The 19,037-nt window shown below is 38.4% G+C and overlaps 1 protein-coding gene across 2 annotated transcripts in view; it reads right to left on the bottom strand.

Annotated features, from left to right (window-relative positions):
* Positions 1-19,037, bottom strand: part of EDIL3 (EGF like repeats and discoidin domains 3) — a 237,723-nt gene that overhangs the window by 76,353 nt on the left and 142,333 nt on the right. The window lies entirely within an intron of this gene.

Here is a 19,037-nt window from a genome sequence, read left to right as displayed (position 1 = left end):
CTTTTTGAAGCCACTCCATTTGGGCACAGGAACAAAAAAATTCAGCTATTGTGAGCAATCCACAAATGTAAATTGAGAAAAGTATGAAAATTCATTACATACAAACAATTGGCAGTTTATCTACTATTCAACACCCAACTGAGTAGCTGAGGTTTTCCTTCCCCCAGTTCCGATGCAGAATCTGGAGAGAAGGTAATCACAGGAATTATTCTGGCAGCCAGTGTTGCTCTGTGGCCCAAAAGACCTTCTGCTTTGCAGGTCAGCTGCACTTTGGCAATTTTGAGCACCACAGGGCAGATGTTTACTTACATTTCAGGTTTTCTCATAAACCTGGCAGAGTTTCACCTCGAGCAGTACCCAAAAAATGAACTCTGAAATTGCACTGTTACGATATCCTTGTACCACACAGGCAGGAAGTCACAAATAATTTAATTCCTCATTAATTTGAAGGTGCAGAGAAGAAAAAGTGACCAGTGCAATTTGCTCCTCTCAGCCAGGAGATGGTGCAGGGTAGTGCAGCCCCCAGGTGTGGGGTGATGATGGAGACAAAGATAAAATGAACTGAAGTTTTAAGTTGATGATGGTGATGGACAAAAGGTAAAGCAAAGCTTCAGGGAGTGCTCCTCCTTAAAAACCTAAAAAACTTCCAGGAGATGCTCACATGAAATCCTGGCCACACTCAAATTAGTGAGTGTGACTGACACGCATCACACAGGTTTTTAACAGCCCATGGGTTTCTGGCTCCTCATCGGGTCCCTGACAGGGGGAGCCCTCCTAGAGCAGTTCTGTGCCAGGAAAGAGAAATGCACCAGACTTCTTCTGTCTTCAACTTGTTTACTGTTATCTTATCAAAACTTCAGCGCACTGCCTGCACCAGACTTTGCACGCAGGAAAAGCACTACAAAATGGCCCCAGATGTACAGTTTCGAGGTCTTTTAAAGTTGTTTCATCCAATTAACTCTCAAAATGCACTTTATTTCCACTAACCTACAAATAACTCATCCCTTGTCTGTCCATGTAACCTAAAACTGCAGCTTTCCTTGACCAATCACCCTGTGCCACCAACACTGCAGAAAATGGAGTAGATGAAGAAGAAGCAGCCTGGGACAATGCCTGATGTCCCTTATCTTGCCTCCATACTAAAAATCTCCCAAAAATCTTTCACCCTGTGATAAACTACACTCTTTTCTATTTGTTTCACAATCTTGTAGACTCTAGCCTATCTCTAAGTCTTGGGAGCTTTCTCCACAAGAGAGGGTCAAAGTCACTGCTTCTCTGGGGTCAAACCCCCTCAGAGCAGGCAGAGAAATATTCCCTGTTCCCTGGGTTCCCACAAAGCTCAGCTAGAACCTAAACTCCTCAAGCTACTTCTCTTTATCACCCAAAAATAAAAGCTTTGCCTTCAGCACTCAGGTAATAACTGCACAAAACAGGACTAAATGTGACTCTCTCCTGTTGCTGTGCCAGGTGTGGGGCAGAACCAGAAGAAAACAAAACCTTTGTCACCAGCATGGGCAGGAACAATGCAGAACACACTCAGAAAACCCATGTATGTTGTGAAGGTGTCATTCCTCATTGTGTTTTCATCAAGCTTTCCTTGAGGATTGAAAGGCCTATTCAAATCTTAGCTGTTTTCTGAAGTATTCTCATCGAAGCAGAATGGAATCTTTTGGTGTGCAAACTGCTGCATCTTCTTGGAAGACAGAGGTAAATGACTCTTCTCTCCTAAGAAAAGTGTAGGTTTTCAAAAGTTTCTTACAGCTAATTATTAAAGAAAATCTGTGCTGTTTCATAATGGAAAAGTTCACACAGGTGTATCTATGTGCATGTGTAATTCACCAGCACACCCATACCTACAGGACACAGGAATGAAATAAATTAACCATCTTTAACAGCAGCAATCATAGACTGATAATTATTTAAAAATATAATGTGAGAAAAGGGAAGAGAGGTTTTCTGGGAGGACCTTAAAGAGGAGGTATGCTGGAGCCATGCTAACATTTGCCATGTCTGTTAATGCATCTCGTGTCTGAGATCCATTAAATTTTCTTTGAAATATGTGTGAAATCCTTACAAGGCAAAGTTGAATTTTCCTTTCTAACTTGAAGGCAATTTCCTTTCCAAGTTTAATTACCAAGCACAGCACTTAACTCTATTTTCTCAGCTATGACCATACATGCTCAGCAGCGTTTATCTTCCTTAGCTTTAGGAGGATTTTTCCTGAAATCCAAAGACAATCTCTACCTTCAGGGAACAGGTACTTTATTGTACAAGCTCCTTATTTTCTTTGCAGTTCCAATCATGGTTTTGTTATGTTTGTCCATTTTTCAATCTGAGCTAAAGAAAAATACCACTCCTAACATTTAAAATTACCACATTAGAGATACTTTCTGCTTTGGTGTTCAGCTCAGACTTTACAAAATGAGATGTATGGAAAGCATGGTACTGGAGATAATGGTTTCTAAACAATATTATAATTATATTTCTTAAATTATCAGAACATTCTCCTGGCTTTTTTTTATTTATTGAACAGCCAGGATGTCAGCAGAAGTTTCATTAGGATACTGTCAGTGAGGTCCTTCCACCGTTAATTTTGCCCTTTTACTCATCCTTTATTTATTTCTTTATTTATTTATTTCACTCAGAATCATTTTCTATAACAAAACCTTTCAATTCACTTTCTTTTATCAATTAAAATCAAATATTGAAAATATTTTTGGATAGTCAAATACCACAGCAAATGGACTTCCCTTAGCCATATGCTCATTAATTTCCTCCAAAAACTCCACTAGATTATTAAGTCACTCTTCTTTCTTCTAAAAACTCTAATGGGGCTATTGCTCTCTAAATTCTCGAGAAATTTGTTTTCCTGAAAACTCTCAGCTGAATGGCCCATCTCTGGTTCCATTAAATGTGGTTTATCACTAAAAGATTGGTTACAGACCAGTTCCTGTACACGATAATAAATTTCAGACATAAACCTCACTTTTCTTCAAGTTATCAATTATTTCTTTAGGTGTTTAAGAGCTGTGATATACCACTAACTACTAACAATGAAAACAGGCAACAAGAGCATTTTCAGCTCTTTTTCTTTTTTTTAATTGAGAGGCATATTTTGCAGAAGTGCAAGATGTATTACATTTCATAGCTATGCTTCTGTTTCTATTAAATCCATGGTTCTTTTAACAGAAATCATGACAGCCTGGGAAATAATAATATCACTACTGTGATAAATTGTGTACAATTCAGACTGGTCAATGTCAGTCATTAAATAAAAAAGAGGGATATTTTTATTAGTTAAGGCAGAGGCATTGGGGTATGACAACACATTTGATGCAAAGAAATAAGGAAAAATTAAACAGCAATTAAGCTGCCTGACATGATACAGATTCTCCAGGCAGATTTTGTCATCTGGAGCTGTTATTTCAGTGTCATTAAAAAGCAAGATACTAAGGCAAGTTATATTGGTTTTAATCCTACAGTGACAATTATGGGTGTGCACTAAATAAAACCCATTTAATGCTTCTGTTTTTCTCACCAAGCACAAACCTGTGCCCATAAAATCTCACTGTCCATGGAGATAACAATGCCAAGGTGTACCAAGAGCTACGTGAACGGATCCAGAGAAGGATGGGAAAAATTAACAGTGGAAAAGTGAATTTTTCAGTTCTCCTGAGAGTCCCCACCATGTGAAGACAGCAGAGTTATAAATCTGCCTTGGAGGCTTCTTTTACAACCTTAATTAGACCCAGAAACATTATGCACCATTTTGCACCACAAACCAATTTGTTTTTAGTCCAAATTTCCCTTGTGGACTAAGGGTGTGGGGATCAAACAGCTCCCCAGAAAGGAGATAGTTCTGTGCTTCCACCCTGGTCTCTGGCAACAGCAAATCCCTCCAGATGAACAATAATGTTTGAGCAAAACAAAGTAAATGACAGCAAGCTTACTGTGGTATACATTGACATCTCCTCAGAAGAACATTAAAATATGGAAATAAGTAGCTGATTCCTGTTCTTTATAGAAAAATATATATATATATTTTTCTTTTAATTTTAATTTTAATTTTAATTTGTCTATTTTGAGATAAAGAGTTACTACAGCAAGAGAAAATAATAAGAAATCACTGGGTAAATATGTTACTTGAGCATATTTAATTTGAAGTTTTTGCATTTATGTCAGTCCACAAATTAAGCAAAATGTCCAAATGGTTTAAAAATGGCTTGAAAATGTGATAATTATACCTCTGCAACTAGAATGAAAAGGTTTCTTGTTATTGATGATGAAACATGCCTGATTTTGCAGCGTGAACATATAACTCTTATTTCCTCTGTTGGTCTGCCTCTAGCTAACGTCATCAAAACAAACAGATGCAAAACTGGAGGCAGGGAGAAAACAAATCTGCTGTAGACATCTGCAATCCTTTCTTCCTCCAAGCACCTCATTTTCTGGCATGAGATCAGCCTGGCTGTGCTCAGCAGGGCCTGGCAGTGGCGCTGAGCACAAGCCCTGGCACTGGGATCACAGGTGACCTCTGGTCCTGCTCGTGCTGCTCCCAGGCCCCAATTTCTCCTTCTCGCTCCTCCTGACACACAAATATCCTCGCCCACTTTGCTCTGCCAGGGACGGCTCTTAGATAACAGCAAGTCTGATTTTTAGGAGCTTCTTAGGGAGGTGTTTGGGAGTCCGGTACCAAAGTGTCCACCTAAATGCAAGGTGTTGTTTTTTCAGGTCTTGCTTTGTCGCAACCATCGCATGATAACCCCAAAATATTCCTTATAAGTGCTACCCAAAATATTTTTGCAGAGAGGTCGTTGGAGACACAGCTTCCATTCCTCCTTGAGGTGTCTGTGGGCCCCATCATGGTTTCAGTGATGTGACAGTCCCTAGATGCCAACTTTACCACTGGAAAGTGGGGTTACAGACAACCACAGACACTGCATTAATTACTGCTGGCGTTTGCAGAGATTACACACATGCAATCCAGGCTTCTGCTTATTTCTTCTTGTTCTTCCACACAGAGATTTCCACTCCCTGCCATGAGCAATTGTCCACACTGCAGTCCCCAGGCTGGGATTGGCATCCCTCTGATGGATATTCAGAGGGATTTCCTACCTTGAGCAAGTGTGCAAAAGAATTTTTACTTCCAGCATAGCACAGGAGCATACGGAGACAGCAGTGAAAGCAGATTATGTCTTTTTCTGTATAATGCTGTGATTGAAATGTAGGGTGGTTATTCAGGACTGGTTTGCTTAGTTCCAGTCTGGTATTTCCTCCATTCTGCTCCTTGAGTGGGATGGGTGGGATTGCAAATTTCACATCCAAACCCATTTATTCATGGCTTAATGCTGGGCAACTGCAACAGAGCACAAATTTGAAGAAGGGACCTATTCTAGAGCAGTAAAATTAAAGGAAGATACAACTTCTGATTCAGGAAGATCCTTAAACGGAAGACAGGGAAAATACACTGGGACAACCATTTCCTGGTGCTTTTCCCTTTTCTTACTCTCAGTCATCAGTAATTCACTTCTGATCACTGTCTGAAACACCAGACCAAGCATTGTTATTCCTACACTCAGAAACAAGAGTACATCTAAAACCTCCTGTCTAAAAAGGTGTAATCAGATTTTTTTTTAAATTAAAAAAAAAAAATAGTGTCTCTCCATGAGGTGATTGTGCTTGTGTTAAACTCCATCAAATTAAAAATACTGACATCATCCCTAGGCATGTTCAAAGTGATTTTAGAGGAAGTGGGCCGGGAAGAGTTTCAGAATGAAGATTTGTGTATCCCTACCTGAGAAAACCATAGTAATAAACTACCTGAAAAAGCTTCTATCCAAAGGAACACCAACTACATTGCAGCAGTACCATTCCCAATGTGTTTCCTCAATCCAAGAAAGCCAAGGGCATCCTGCCCTGGATCAGGAATGAGTTTATACCACTTATTTAAGCAACAGCATTTAACAATTCACTGGTAAACATTACTTTTGTTTTGTTCTCAAGCAGCAAATCTGGTTTTTGAGGAAAAAAAAATATATTGCAGTAAGGCCTTTAGTCTCTCAAACTCTGTTGAGCTTTCATGTAGAAATAAATTAATCTTTATGTGAAAAATGATTTTTACCTTTCAAACTGACACTGTGAAAAATAACATTTCTACCATGTCTGAATGTTGACATTAACCATCGACATAACTCACAGCTACTTAAATACCACTAAAATTAATCCAAGTAAAATAAATTATGGTGCAACACGAAAAAAAAAAAGCCAACCCTACCTCACAAGAATTAAACTACATTTATATTAGAGGAGGGAAATTCATAGTAACTTTCAAGTAAAATAAGTGCCATGCTGACACATCTAAGAGATGACAGAGAAAGAAGCCATAGCCCCTAAATGCCACACAACAACAATTGATTATTATTTTTAGATTAAGGTGCAGTGACATGGAAAAACACATGGTTCTGACTACTTTTTACCAATCTCAACATTTTTGGTTGGACCTGGATTCGGGAAGATGTGGATGGAGGAGATTTGTGCTGTGGTGGATCTATTCATTACCCACATCATTTCTAGCTGTTGCAAATGGTTGTGGCAAAGGCTTAAAGCTAATTAACAATTTAAGCATAACTTAGGCATTTACAAACAAAACTGAGGGACCAAGCTGCGCTTAGAAAGAATCTTTATTTACTGCTGCTGACCCCTGCACTTCTCCTCTTCTCAGGTAGTAATAGAAATATTCTTTTGAACAATACAAGGAAAGCTTTCCTGCTTTTTTAGGAAATTCGCTAATTAGACACTGTTCTGACAACTACGGACAACCTCTTTCACAGTTCCTAGGCTTTATATTTGCCTTCATATATCTTTAGAGGCATGTAAGTTTCTTTTTTATTTTTGTTTATGGAGTGTGCAGCCAAACAAAACCCTACCTGTGGGCCAACTGAATTATATCACAGTGTATCTTCTATTTTCTTTAAATTCACTCCAAAGGATCTTTATTTTTTTTGTTTTTTGGTGGGGGGAGGTCACAGTGCAATATTTCTACTGCAAAAGTTAATAATTTTGATAGCCAACTACAAACATTGCCAATTTGAAGGCAGTTCATGACATATGCATGTATGTTGTTAACAACTGCACCTTAAATCTGCCTGTTCCAAAAAAAAATTTGGGAAAAAAAACCAAAACAACCCCCAAACCTAAAGGTTCCCTTGCAAGTGAGACTGCAATGACAAGATAGACTCGCACTGAAAGACAATCTGCATTTTTCTAGCAGGCCTACAATGGGAATCAGTGGGATCCCAGCGCCGGGATAATTAGCATTCCTGCCAGCTGGCTTGACAACGAGCATGTTCATTTGCCAGGAGAGGACTGTGTGCTTTTCAAGGAGCAATTCTTATTCTGCTGCCTGGAGATGATGTTCTTCCTGCCTTTTGTGACTCTGGCATTGTTTTTATTTCCCCCCCTCCAGAAGAAACAGCAACTGCTCCTAGAAGTGACAGCGCTGCTTGTTACAAGATGTGTTCACAGAAATTGTTGTAAGAGGGATTCATTGGAATAGTTTAAAAACTACATTTTGGCACTCATGAATTCCGCATTACAATGGGCTACATGTTCTTCAGAAAGAAGTAAAAGGATGGGAATATTCCACAATATACTGCTGAAGTGAAATGCTAAATATGAGCTATATTCACTGTACTGGACACAAACTGCATGCAAACGACAGTAATTTAAATCTGGCTACACAGAAACAGTCCTTATGGTCTCTAAGCTGTTTCCATCTCCTTCTATAACCCATCCAACATCTTAATAACTGGAAATTCAGATATCTTCATTTAGATCTTGGTCCCAGAAGCCATTTGGTGTAGATATAGACTTATATTCCTGTAAAGCAGCTTTACAGATCAGGGCTTGAAGCCCTGTTAAAAAGACAGAATTTATTTAAGGGTCATGCACTTTTATTAGGGTGGGGAAAAAAATTCAGAATGTAGATTCAGAAAGTTCTGGGTTTATATATATATACAGTAGAAGAATTCTTTATTAGTATAGCAGTGCAGTAAAATGAGATGTTTTATTTGTGACTCCGTGGTGTATTTTAAGCATAAATATCTACATCTAGATTTTCTGAATATGCCCTTATTTTTCTTTATATCCCGTTATTTTTCCTTATCAACATCTATTTAACCATAAAAAAGGGCATCATTCTGAATTGTTTAGAGAAACATCAAACCAAAAAAAAAGCAAACATAGGGAAGGCAATTCATGTGACTCAGCTTCAGACGTCTGAAAATTCCATATCTACTCCAGAGTAGCTGCTCAGGCTCTGTTTGTCATTTGTGGGAGGAAACAGGCAAGCCTAAAACAAAATTTTTTATCATTTCATAATCTGTTAAGAAACCATTCAAGACAGATGTAATTAGTTTCTGTGTCTGCTGACCAAGAACAAACCTAGAGCATTATTTCAACTTAGTGCCTAGGTTTAGGAGGATAAAATTAAGTGAAATAATTGCAATTAATTTTAAAAACACTGAAAAGACATTGCTTTCAAAACACATGTTGATCTATTTTTCTGCAAACCTAGAGATAACTAGGCAGTAAACATACCTGGGCTTTACAGAAAGAGGTCTTTGAAGAAGGAATGTTGAGGAGGTGACAGATGAACATAATAAAAAACCAAAAAAAACCAAAAATCCAGCATCCCAGACTTTGGTTTTCTTGTTGACAAAGATGATCAAAAAAAGGTGGATGTGGCTTTGGAACTGGCAGGGATGGAGCATCTGACCTGCAAGGAGACACTGACAGAGCTGGAATTGCTCATCCTGAAGAAGGGAAGGCTCAGGGGGATCACATCCATGAGAAAAAATATCTTGTGGGAAGGAGTGAACATTGAGGCTTAAAATGTGCAATTTTAACACCAAGTTTTAAAATGGGAGATGCCATTTGAACACCAGAAAATGGGGTAGGTTCTACATTTTAGCTGTGTGTGATTTGTGTTTGTTTGGTAGTTGGTTTCTTTTATTTGTTTGTTTTGGGGTTTTGTGGTATTTTTTGTCTTTTGTTTTTGTTGATGTTGTTGGGTGGTGGTTTCTTTGGTTATTGTAGATTTTGGTTTTTTGGGTTTTTTTGTTTGTTTGTTTGTTTGTCCCAAGAAGGAATAATCTGACATTGTTCTCTCGATTTTGGAACAGCTTCTTTATTTCTCTTATTTAAAATAAGTGAAGATTTGTCCCTGAAGTAGTTGACTTTATCTAGTGCTATACAGTTTTGCATGAAATAATAACACATAATTTGTTCATTAGCACTTTATCTCCCCTAGGAGCTGGTCATAGGCAGAACACTATATATTTGCATACATACATACATACATACATATATATACACACATATATATATACATATATATATACTATATATATACACACATATATAGGACAGTTTCATAATGTGCTTGCAGTTCCAATTTTCAAAAATAAATTTAGATATGAAAATATTTTGGTTCCAACCAGTCCCAGCCTTTTAGAATGACAGCTGACAAACAAAAATTGTGTTTCCTCTCCTATACCAAACTAGTTTTTTCCTGGTAGCTGTATGGATAATCAGCTATATTTGTAAAAAGCAGAAGTTCTAATTTTAGGAATTGCATCTTCATTTTCAGGGGAAGGTAGAGGACCAAGGAGACTTGTCATTTTACCAGAAGCTGCTGCATTTGCAAGTGTGTGCAGACCATATGTGTGAGCTCACACCACAACAGGCTGAGGAAGGCTAAAACCTGAAGGTATTTGCAGCACTGGTTTGGCTTTGCAAGTTCAGTTTGACTTCAGTCCTGCCTGCACAGAGCACAAACATTGTGTGAAGGACAGTCATCCATCCCAGCTCATTATCCCATTAATTGTTTCATGGCTGGGCTGCAGTGGTCCAGCAGCACTCATTGCAGGGTACCAGTGCAGCTGGAGGTCACACAGACACAGTAGGTATATTTCTAAATACTCCTTTTTAGAATTGCATTTCCTTCCTTTTTAATTTGTTTTTATGTTTATTTTTTATTTTTTAAATTTCTTTTATTTTGTCAGACATGTTCTCAGTGCCATCTCATCTGCTCTCAAGTTCATGACACATTTTTTTCTTTTTTTCTATTGCTTCTTGTGCTTCCTCTCAAAACATCACTTTTAAATACAAGCAAAGCCTAAGCCCTCCCACACAGAGGCAGGTTTTCTCTCAGAATTAATTCCAGGTTGTGCAAGACCTGTGCATGGAAGACTAACTTTTAAAATTTTAAAACTCCACAGATCTCTAAAATGAATTTAAAATCGCCAATGCCCAAAGGAGATGGTATAATACCACAGTAATGTGAGCTATAAATCTGATGTAGCTAATCAGACCATTGCTAAAAAACTAAAAATCTCCAGTTTCAGCATTTTTGGTGCTGCTTTGGGGTTGAGTATTCAGTGTCTCATTTTATGGGCTGGTGTTTGCAGAATCCTCATGACCGCAACACAGCTCAGCTCTGCACATTTAGGCCACTGGGTATTTCAATCATTCTGCAGCTGATCAAATTGTTTGCTCAGTCCTGGCTGCTCAAGTGGGCTTTTTTTTTTTTTTTTTTTCACAATTCAATGTTCTGATCTGAGAGATATTGAGCAGCTCTGTTGTAATGACTCGTGTTAATTGTTCTGAGGACTCATCCTGGGGGCACGACCAAATCGATGTTTTCATTCCCACTGAAGGAATTTAATCAGCATTTCCACTGGGATAAGGCAGCAAGCAGATCATGTGTTCCTCTTTCTAGTCAATCACAGTGTAAATGAAATAGCACAATATAATTTATAAACACCCTCTTTTTTTTTTTTTTTTTTTTTTGCACTTCAGTAGACGTGGAGAACATGCAGTGCCAGTGATTATGTCAGATTATTTTGTCTAGATAAAAAGAAGTCACAGGCTTTGTAACTTCAAGGTGACTCCTAACTCCACCATGAAACAGCATATTTTCACATTCCTGGATGTGGTAATTCTATAAAGCTATTCACCTCTGAAATCTGATTAACAGAAGACATTTATCTCCATAAGTTTGCTCCACAGATTTAAAACAAAACAAAATGGATTTCCTTGACCTATTAACACTGTAATTATTATTGCTCTGATTCCTGAAGTGTGACTCCCAAGGATGTTAGCAGACAGTGTGTTACTGCAGCACTGAGGTGCAGGGTATGATTAATCTTGTTTTATGCCTTCACATAAAATAATTCACGTCAAAGGCAACATCTTCACCCATTTGCATCAGCAGCAGCTAACGAGCACACAGACACTTTCAGACAAGCAAAACTTTTCAAAGGATGCTGCGTTGAGCTCCAGGTCTGCAGGAAGTGACATGAAAATGAGGTGATTAGTTATGTTCCACGCAGCAGAAGACAGCTTTTCAGGCAGCAATGGCAAGAATTGCCACCTATTTGCTGATATGTCCAAAGAGATTAAAACCCTTTTTGTGCTGATGCAGCATCTTCCCCAAAAGCAGTGCATTATTCTGTTACCACCGTGGCCAGCACAGTCCATGTGTGTAAGCAGTGGCCATCAGGATTAATCAAATAAAAAGAAATTGAACGTTACTTTCCATTTCTCAAGAGTGCCATTATTGTTGCGTGACTGTCGTGCACTTCCATTATCAAACCCTTTTTCAAATTTTTATAATAAGGCCATAAAATTAACTTTGCGCCTTTATGTGCTCTACAGGCTCCATGCTGAGGACTGAGGCTGAAAATAAATTCAGGCAACTCTTGGGCTGGGTCTGAGATTAAAGAAAAAAAAGTAAGCAGAAAGGATTTCAGGCTTCTTTCAGGATTTTTTTACACCACTTTTTCTAGTGGTGAAGTGATTTAATGACATAATTTTTTTAAGAATTGGGCCAAAAAAGGATTCAGGAACTACAGAGGTGTACTGATAGTTCTATAATTAAAATCACAATGAACCTAAGAAAAGATGTGGAAAAGAGCCAATATTCCTGCCACAAATGGCAGTTCTGCTTCACTTGTTGCAGTCCTTTAATAGAGATGATATGCACAAGGATAAAGGAAATACAGTGGAAACAAGCACACTTGGATTTGCAGAAGGCACTTGATGAGGTTCCACATGAAAGGATCTTTCCAGGGAGTGCTGAAATGGCCCTGCTATAGCCAGGAGCCTAATTACAGAACAGAAAATGTCTTTTTCAGGACAAAATGTTACCAGTGGCATTCCCTGGGGGTCATTGCTGGAGTCAGCCTCACTCATCAGCGACCTGGAGGAAATTGTGAATGGGGAAATTGTCCAATTTGAAGCTCTCTGGTTCAAACGCTGCTCTGATGATGAGCAGCTCCAGAAGGACGTGGAAAACCGAGTGGTCAGAAGAGCGAAAGATGAACATCAATGTGCTCAAAGGGAAGAGAGAAAATCCCTAAAATGTGCCTGCACTGTACTGAACTGGGAAATGGCCACGTTGGCTGCAAAGAGCACAGGATTGGAGAAGGAGGAGGGACACAGCTTTGCATAAACATTGGCAGGATGAATACAGTGCTGCTTGTCACCTTGACATTACTGAAATTAGGGAGCACTTGCTGAAATTCACAAGAAATCAGCTTAGCCTGTTTTTTTTTTTTTAAAAAAAGTAATTCTTGGCACGGAGGGTTGTGATCTTCTGGAGCCTTCCAGACGATGCAGCACCCAAGGGTTCAAAAAGGATCTGGACAAATTCAGGCACTGAAGATCCAAGAATGATACTAAACACACTGACCAGGGGTGTACTTTTAATATTCTTGTCAAATGATTGTCATTGCCACAGCCAGAGACTCATCCAGATGAAATACCTGACCTAATATGAAGCATTTTTGTATTCTTAAGAATTTACTACTACTATCATGGTAGGGGAATTTAGCTAAGAATCCCTTTTTTTCATTCATATAAGTAGTGTATTTAAAAATAAACTCTCCAAGAAAACATTCTGCATACATAATGAATACATCCATTAGAACAGAAAGTACATGTTAAAAAGCTACTTTTTCAGAAGCATATCCTTTTAATGTTGTTTATAGGCTCTTTACTTGGTGTTCTGTAGGAAATCTAATTATCCGATGATTTAATTTTATACAGAAAAAAAAAAAAGTTTGTTAGGGGATTACCAAGAAGAGGGTTGCATTTCTCAGCTGAAAAACTAAGTAATAATATCCTCTTTCCTGAAATAAAAATAAATGTGTTCAATGAAGCCAGTAGATAACTGTGGTGTTTCCATTTCAAGGGTTTAGGTAACATCATGTAGTCATAAAAATCCAAATAATTTGGCATTTCTGTTTTAAGAGTAAAACATGTATAAACATTTGAATTTATTGTGGAGAAAATCTTCCCATCTAATCTTACAAAAAGCTTTTTGAAGGCGTTTGAAGAGGCATAGATTGATCTTGTAGCTTTCACTATTACCTATGTAAAAACAACTATTCATAAATGTTACAAGAAAAGGCAAATGTGAAGTTACCTGTCAGCAATACATAAATAGGTGTAAATACACCAATTTCCCTTGATTGCTGAAACTCTGACATCTGAATGTGAGCCAGGAGTCCTTATTGTGGCAATAATATGTGTATTAGGAAATTTCATATAAAGCTGCACAAGGCAAAACTGCAGTGCTACTACCAGGGCCAACCTGTTTGGTTCTTTTGATTAAAAAAAAAAAAAAAAAAAAGAGAATAGTACTAAAAAAAGCGATTAGTTATCCATAATGATTTATCAAAAAACTTTAAGATTAAAAAAAAGAGAGAAAAAAATTAGTTTTAAATTTCCAATATCCACTTCACCCTATGTCCTCAGTGCCAGTGCAGAATTCTTGTATGACCCCAGAAAGTTCCTAACATTTTTATTGTCGAAGTCTCAATTTGTAAAATTCCTTGTGACTTCCAATCCCTTTGGGGTTTGCAGGGACCCAAGTATTACAACACTGGGGGCTGTTTTGCTAATTCAGTTGCAACAGGAATTGACAGAGAAGGGAAATTTGTTTCCCAAGATGCCTTTTGTGAGAGGACCTAATCTCAGTAAAACTCAGCATCAAGGGAGGGATGTGAGCACTTGGGGCTGCCTTGTCTCTTCACCATCTCTGTTTGCATCCAAAATTGTGAATAACAGTGCAGGGAAATGGGGCAGCTGGAGCTGCAGGTTTATGTCCCTTTCAGGAGTTGTAAAGTTTGAGGGAACAAGACTGGAGTCTGCTTACAAAGGAAGGAAATTCCTTCCCGGTCTGATCAGATGGGGAATAATTTATCCATGCCCCAGCTCCCAGCATACAGGGAATTCTTAGCTGGGATTGCCACACTGCCTTCTGAAGGTGCTCCTATGTGCACAAAAAACCCCATTTACATCAGAGACTGGAATCTGCTTTTCCCTTCTCCAGGCACAGAGGAGGATGGTGGCCTCTCAGCTTTCCCACAGGGAACGCTCCTTGCACTGCATTTCTTACACGTGGCGGCATTGGCCAGGTACAGTTTTTGCTGTAGACAAAAATCACTCTTCTGCCACTGTTCTTTCCCACTAATTCACCAAAATCCCTGCCCAATAATTTGGTGAATCACTGGGCCTGCTTCTCCTGGTACTTTGAAGTTGTAGTTGCTGGGCTACTCGGTGGCTAAAAATTAGGCTTTCCACCCACCCCACTATTTTAAAGTGTGGAAAGTCTCTGAAATTAGCACTGTCCATCACTATATACCAATAACAAACAACCCAAAAAAATAGTGTTTCAATATTTAAAACAATGTGAAATCAATTCTAGAGAAATGTAACGTATATAAAGGCGGCAATCATGTTGCACATCATTATTAAATCTCATTTTACTTCCAGGAGATATATATTTGTGTCTAAGATTAAACACAGCTTTCAAAGCACCTGTGCCCCATTTCACCTGCAGAAAACTCAGTGGAAAGCCCACCACACCTTCAGCAGAGATGAGGCTGAACTGATTCTATTGTGCACTATGGGAAAGAAATTTGATTCTTGAGGATTTTCCACCTGACCTTTTTTATGACAAAAAAAAAATCTTCCTATGTCTAAAAATGAGTGAAACCAAACATTCACTCAAATCCACACCTGATGGAAGGGAAGAAGGCATTGTGAAAGATATTGTGGAGTGACCAGGAGGCAAGAAAAAGAAGATGAGATTTCATTAATAACAATAAAATTATTGTTCAGCTTCATCTATGGAAGCTCCTATCCAGAAGAACAAGGGAATTTTTCAGAATTACTGAAGAAAAATAATCCTTTTTTTTGCTGAGAGTGGACATGAGGATTCAAATTTGCTTTCAATGTTGTACATTTCCCAGCCTTATTTGTGTTTTGCTAACTTTGATGAAATGAATTACAGCACTGTTACTTTTTGTGTTACATCTACAATGAAAGCTCACATCACAGATGGGTAAAATTGAATTTTGTAAAAAACCAGGAAGAGTATAATTACATAATTAGATTTCAGCAGCAGGAGAAAAAATGGGAATTGATATTATTAGAATAACAATAAATATAATAATGCAAACTGCACACTGAAACTGATCTTCAGTGAAGGCATGCAATGTTGCCGTCAAATATACAGATTTGCCAATGGAAGGAAATCATATTTATGGGTGAGGTATGCCAGATTTTGCTGGATCAGAAAAGGATATTAAAGTTTTTTAAAAGGTAAAATTTTACATTATATTTTCTGTAAAGAAAATTTCTATCTGCACCAAGTTAAGAGATGGCCAAATTACATTCGGCATTAATACAGGAAAACAGTCACTGATATGAAGGAAAATTGAGCTAAGAGTTAATTCTGTCTTGGAAGGCATTCTACCACACTTTGTGAGTATTTAAAGTTTTCACCCTCCTTCATTCCAAAAACTCACTTGCACCCTTCTGAGCCCCTCTTTACCAAAAGAAAACAAAATTTTTCTCCCTCCCTGTTGCGCTGCCACCCAACCTTTCACGCCGGCTCCTTTCATGCCATCCCCTGCAAGCCCTGGGTCCATCTGATGGAACGGGCACATGGAAGCAGCTGCCAGCCCTCAGCATCCCCTGCCAGGGCCCTGACCCGGGGCTGCCCGCGCACCGTCCGTCTGTCCCGAGCAGCGGGAGCTGCGATCCTCCCCTCACTTCTCATTTCCTTCCCCTCCTGAGAGCTGCAGGTGGGAGAGCTGTGCTGGGAGGGGAGGTTTGAGTTCATTCAGGGCTCGTGGAACTGCGTTCTGGTTTTTCATTTTTTTGGGTTTTTTTTTTTTCTCCCTGTATTTCATATGGGTTTTCATGTTTCACAGCTTGGTTCGAGCCCCGAGACTAAATGAAATTCCAAAATGTGAGCCAGCTTTCAAACCTCCAAGTTTTTGCAAGGTTTATGCCGTGCTCATTTGTAATTCCACTCTGTGCCTGGCTTGTTAACTACTCCAGAGCTCGAGACAGTTTAATTTTGAGGAGTTTGTACAGCCCTGGATATGATTTTACTCAAATTGATGATCCCTGTGTCCACCAAAGGGTAGCAGCAAACAAGACCAGGCTAATTCTTATGGCAAGCCACCCTCCCCAGCCAATCTATTGGGAAATAAATACCCAATATCTTATATAATAAGCCTTGAAATAAGGTATTTCAAAAATGTTCCTGTGACTTGGCTGCTGGGAACTCTTTCAAACTGATTGCAGCTGTAAATTTTTTATATTTAATACACCCTTATATGTTTATATTTAATATATACCCCTTTTCACACGTTTATAATCATTAGTGGTTTTTCATTCCATACTTTTAGGAGCCTTTTTTTGGTCATAATAACCCGTGATTTGTTTTGAGCTTCCTTCTGCAGTCTACAGTCCAGCTTTTATTTCTTTTATAGTACCAATTTCTTACCTGCAAATTATTTTTCATTTCTGTGAGGACATAAAAAAAGAATGTGCATTATTGACCAGACCAGGAACTTAAGAGCTATAGGGGCTACTTTGAGAATAATGGAGTGCTGTAATTTTCCTTTAAAGGCTTAGAAATACTGAAATATTCATTGTCATAGACTTTGCCACACATAAAAATGCACATAAAAGTTCTTCCAACAAAGGAACAGTGGATCATGTTTATAAGATAAGATTTTTTTTTCTCCTCTACTCTTTTTGTGTGTCTGGGATTCTGTGAAAAGGTAAAGTCACAGTGCTCCCTCAGGAGGAAAAGAGGGAGAAGGAATCCCTGACTCCATCCTCTTTTTGCTGAGGGTAATTGAGTCAAGAATGACATAAACCCTTTGGAAAAGGAGATCCACAGGTTAAAGTAAGAAAACATGGCAGGAAAGTTGCCACCAGGTGGTTCTATCTAAAGTCAATAATATAGGGTTGAATGCAGGGTTGAGTTAATATTGTGGCTTTTGACTCCTCACAAAAGCCATTATTGCACTTGATGACTCACGGAGTAAGGAAACAATTACACCTTTAAAATATTCCTATTGGGCCTTCAGGGCTCGCCTGAGTGCTTTACACTGAGTTTCTGCCACGTAAAGACTGAATCCTCCCCCGCCTAATCAAAACAAGATATTGAGAAATTAGTTTTCAAAGGGAGATGTCCCTGCACAGTGCCAGAGCAGCAAGATGAAAATGTACCCGAAGGCACAGGGCTGAGGACTTTGTTTCCACATCAAACACGGGGAGATCAGTCTCATTTCTCCTTTGTGCTGAACAGAATTGCAGTTCTGACCTGCTGAGCCCAGCTCTTGCCAACATCTCTGTGTCCTTTCTGGACAGAGAAAGTCCCCCGTGGAAGGGGAGGATGGAGCTTTGCTTGAAGGTTTTAGAAATGTTGGAGTTTGATTAATATTTCTCACTAGGTCATTGAAATGCCTGGGAGAACACTTCAATGTTAACAACGTGTTCTGTCGTTTCTACAGCATTTTCTGCCTCTTTGCACTTTCGTACCAAATGAAAGCAGAAATGCCTGCCAGACAACATTCACAGAGTGGTGCAGATTCAGCAAAAATCATAAATTTCAGCAAAAGGGTTCAAGAGGGGTTTTGTCCAATGCAAATATAGAAATTGTATCCCATTCAAGATTAGTTAAAATAGTTAAAGATGTGCATAAAGCTGAATTTTTATTACTGATGTTAGCCTCCCTTTTAAGGAGAAATTCAACTTTTGAAATACTTTTTGCTTCTGTTCTTATGGCACGTTCAAAAAAGGACAAATTACTAAGGTTGAGTTGAATTACACGGCCTAAAGTCACATATGACATGTAAAAGTTCTCCCTCCTGGACTTTCAAAGTGTATTTCTGAGATATTTCAAATATCTCAAAGTGCTCTGAGATATTTCTGTAATCCAGGGAGCGCATACTAGTACTATTAACTTGATATTAAATGGATAGAATTCTTTTAGGCACAGTTTTTTTTTTTTTTCATTATTTCTTTTGTGTGAGATTAACCCCACATAATCTCATAAATCCACAAGGATATCATGCAAATGACAAATTAACTACCCTTAGGATACTGAAAAATTAATTCTCTGTGATTAAGCATTTGATATACATACATCTACACCTGCACACACATATATGCATTCCTATAAAACGTCCTTAATCTTTTCATGGAAGTCCTGAATTTGTCGTCTAAATAATGACTAGCAAGAATGCACATATTTACCAAATTTTTCTGCAGTCTATCCTCTGCTGACAATAAGCAGACAACACTGGCTTTTAAATTCTATGATCTCTGAAGTGAAACAAAGCAAGAAAAATATTAAAATTAAATAAACTCTTCTCTTGCCTTAAAAATTAATTAAAGAAAAGTTTTTTCTTTCTTGATTAGACCATGGTTTGATTAACATTTTTTAGCTGGTGTTAAGCTTTGATTTCATGCCCAGGCCCTTTCCCCTGCCATTTCTTTGTACCAGCCCAATACCTGTGTGGCTGTGAAGTTCACTGGATCAAAGAACTGATCTGCTTTATGAATTACCTTCTTTTATTCCCCCTTGCCACTCCTTCATTGGTATATTTGTCCACCTTTGTATTTCAATGACTTCTGACTTTAACACATTCATATATTTAGTA

This window comes from Zonotrichia albicollis, chromosome Z, assembly GCF_047830755.1.
Source record: "Zonotrichia albicollis isolate bZonAlb1 chromosome Z, bZonAlb1.hap1, whole genome shotgun sequence".
Taxonomy (NCBI): domain Eukaryota; kingdom Metazoa; phylum Chordata; class Aves; order Passeriformes; family Passerellidae; genus Zonotrichia; species Zonotrichia albicollis.
Note: the sequence above shows the minus strand (reverse complement) of the source record. Positions and strands in the feature narration are given on the sequence as shown.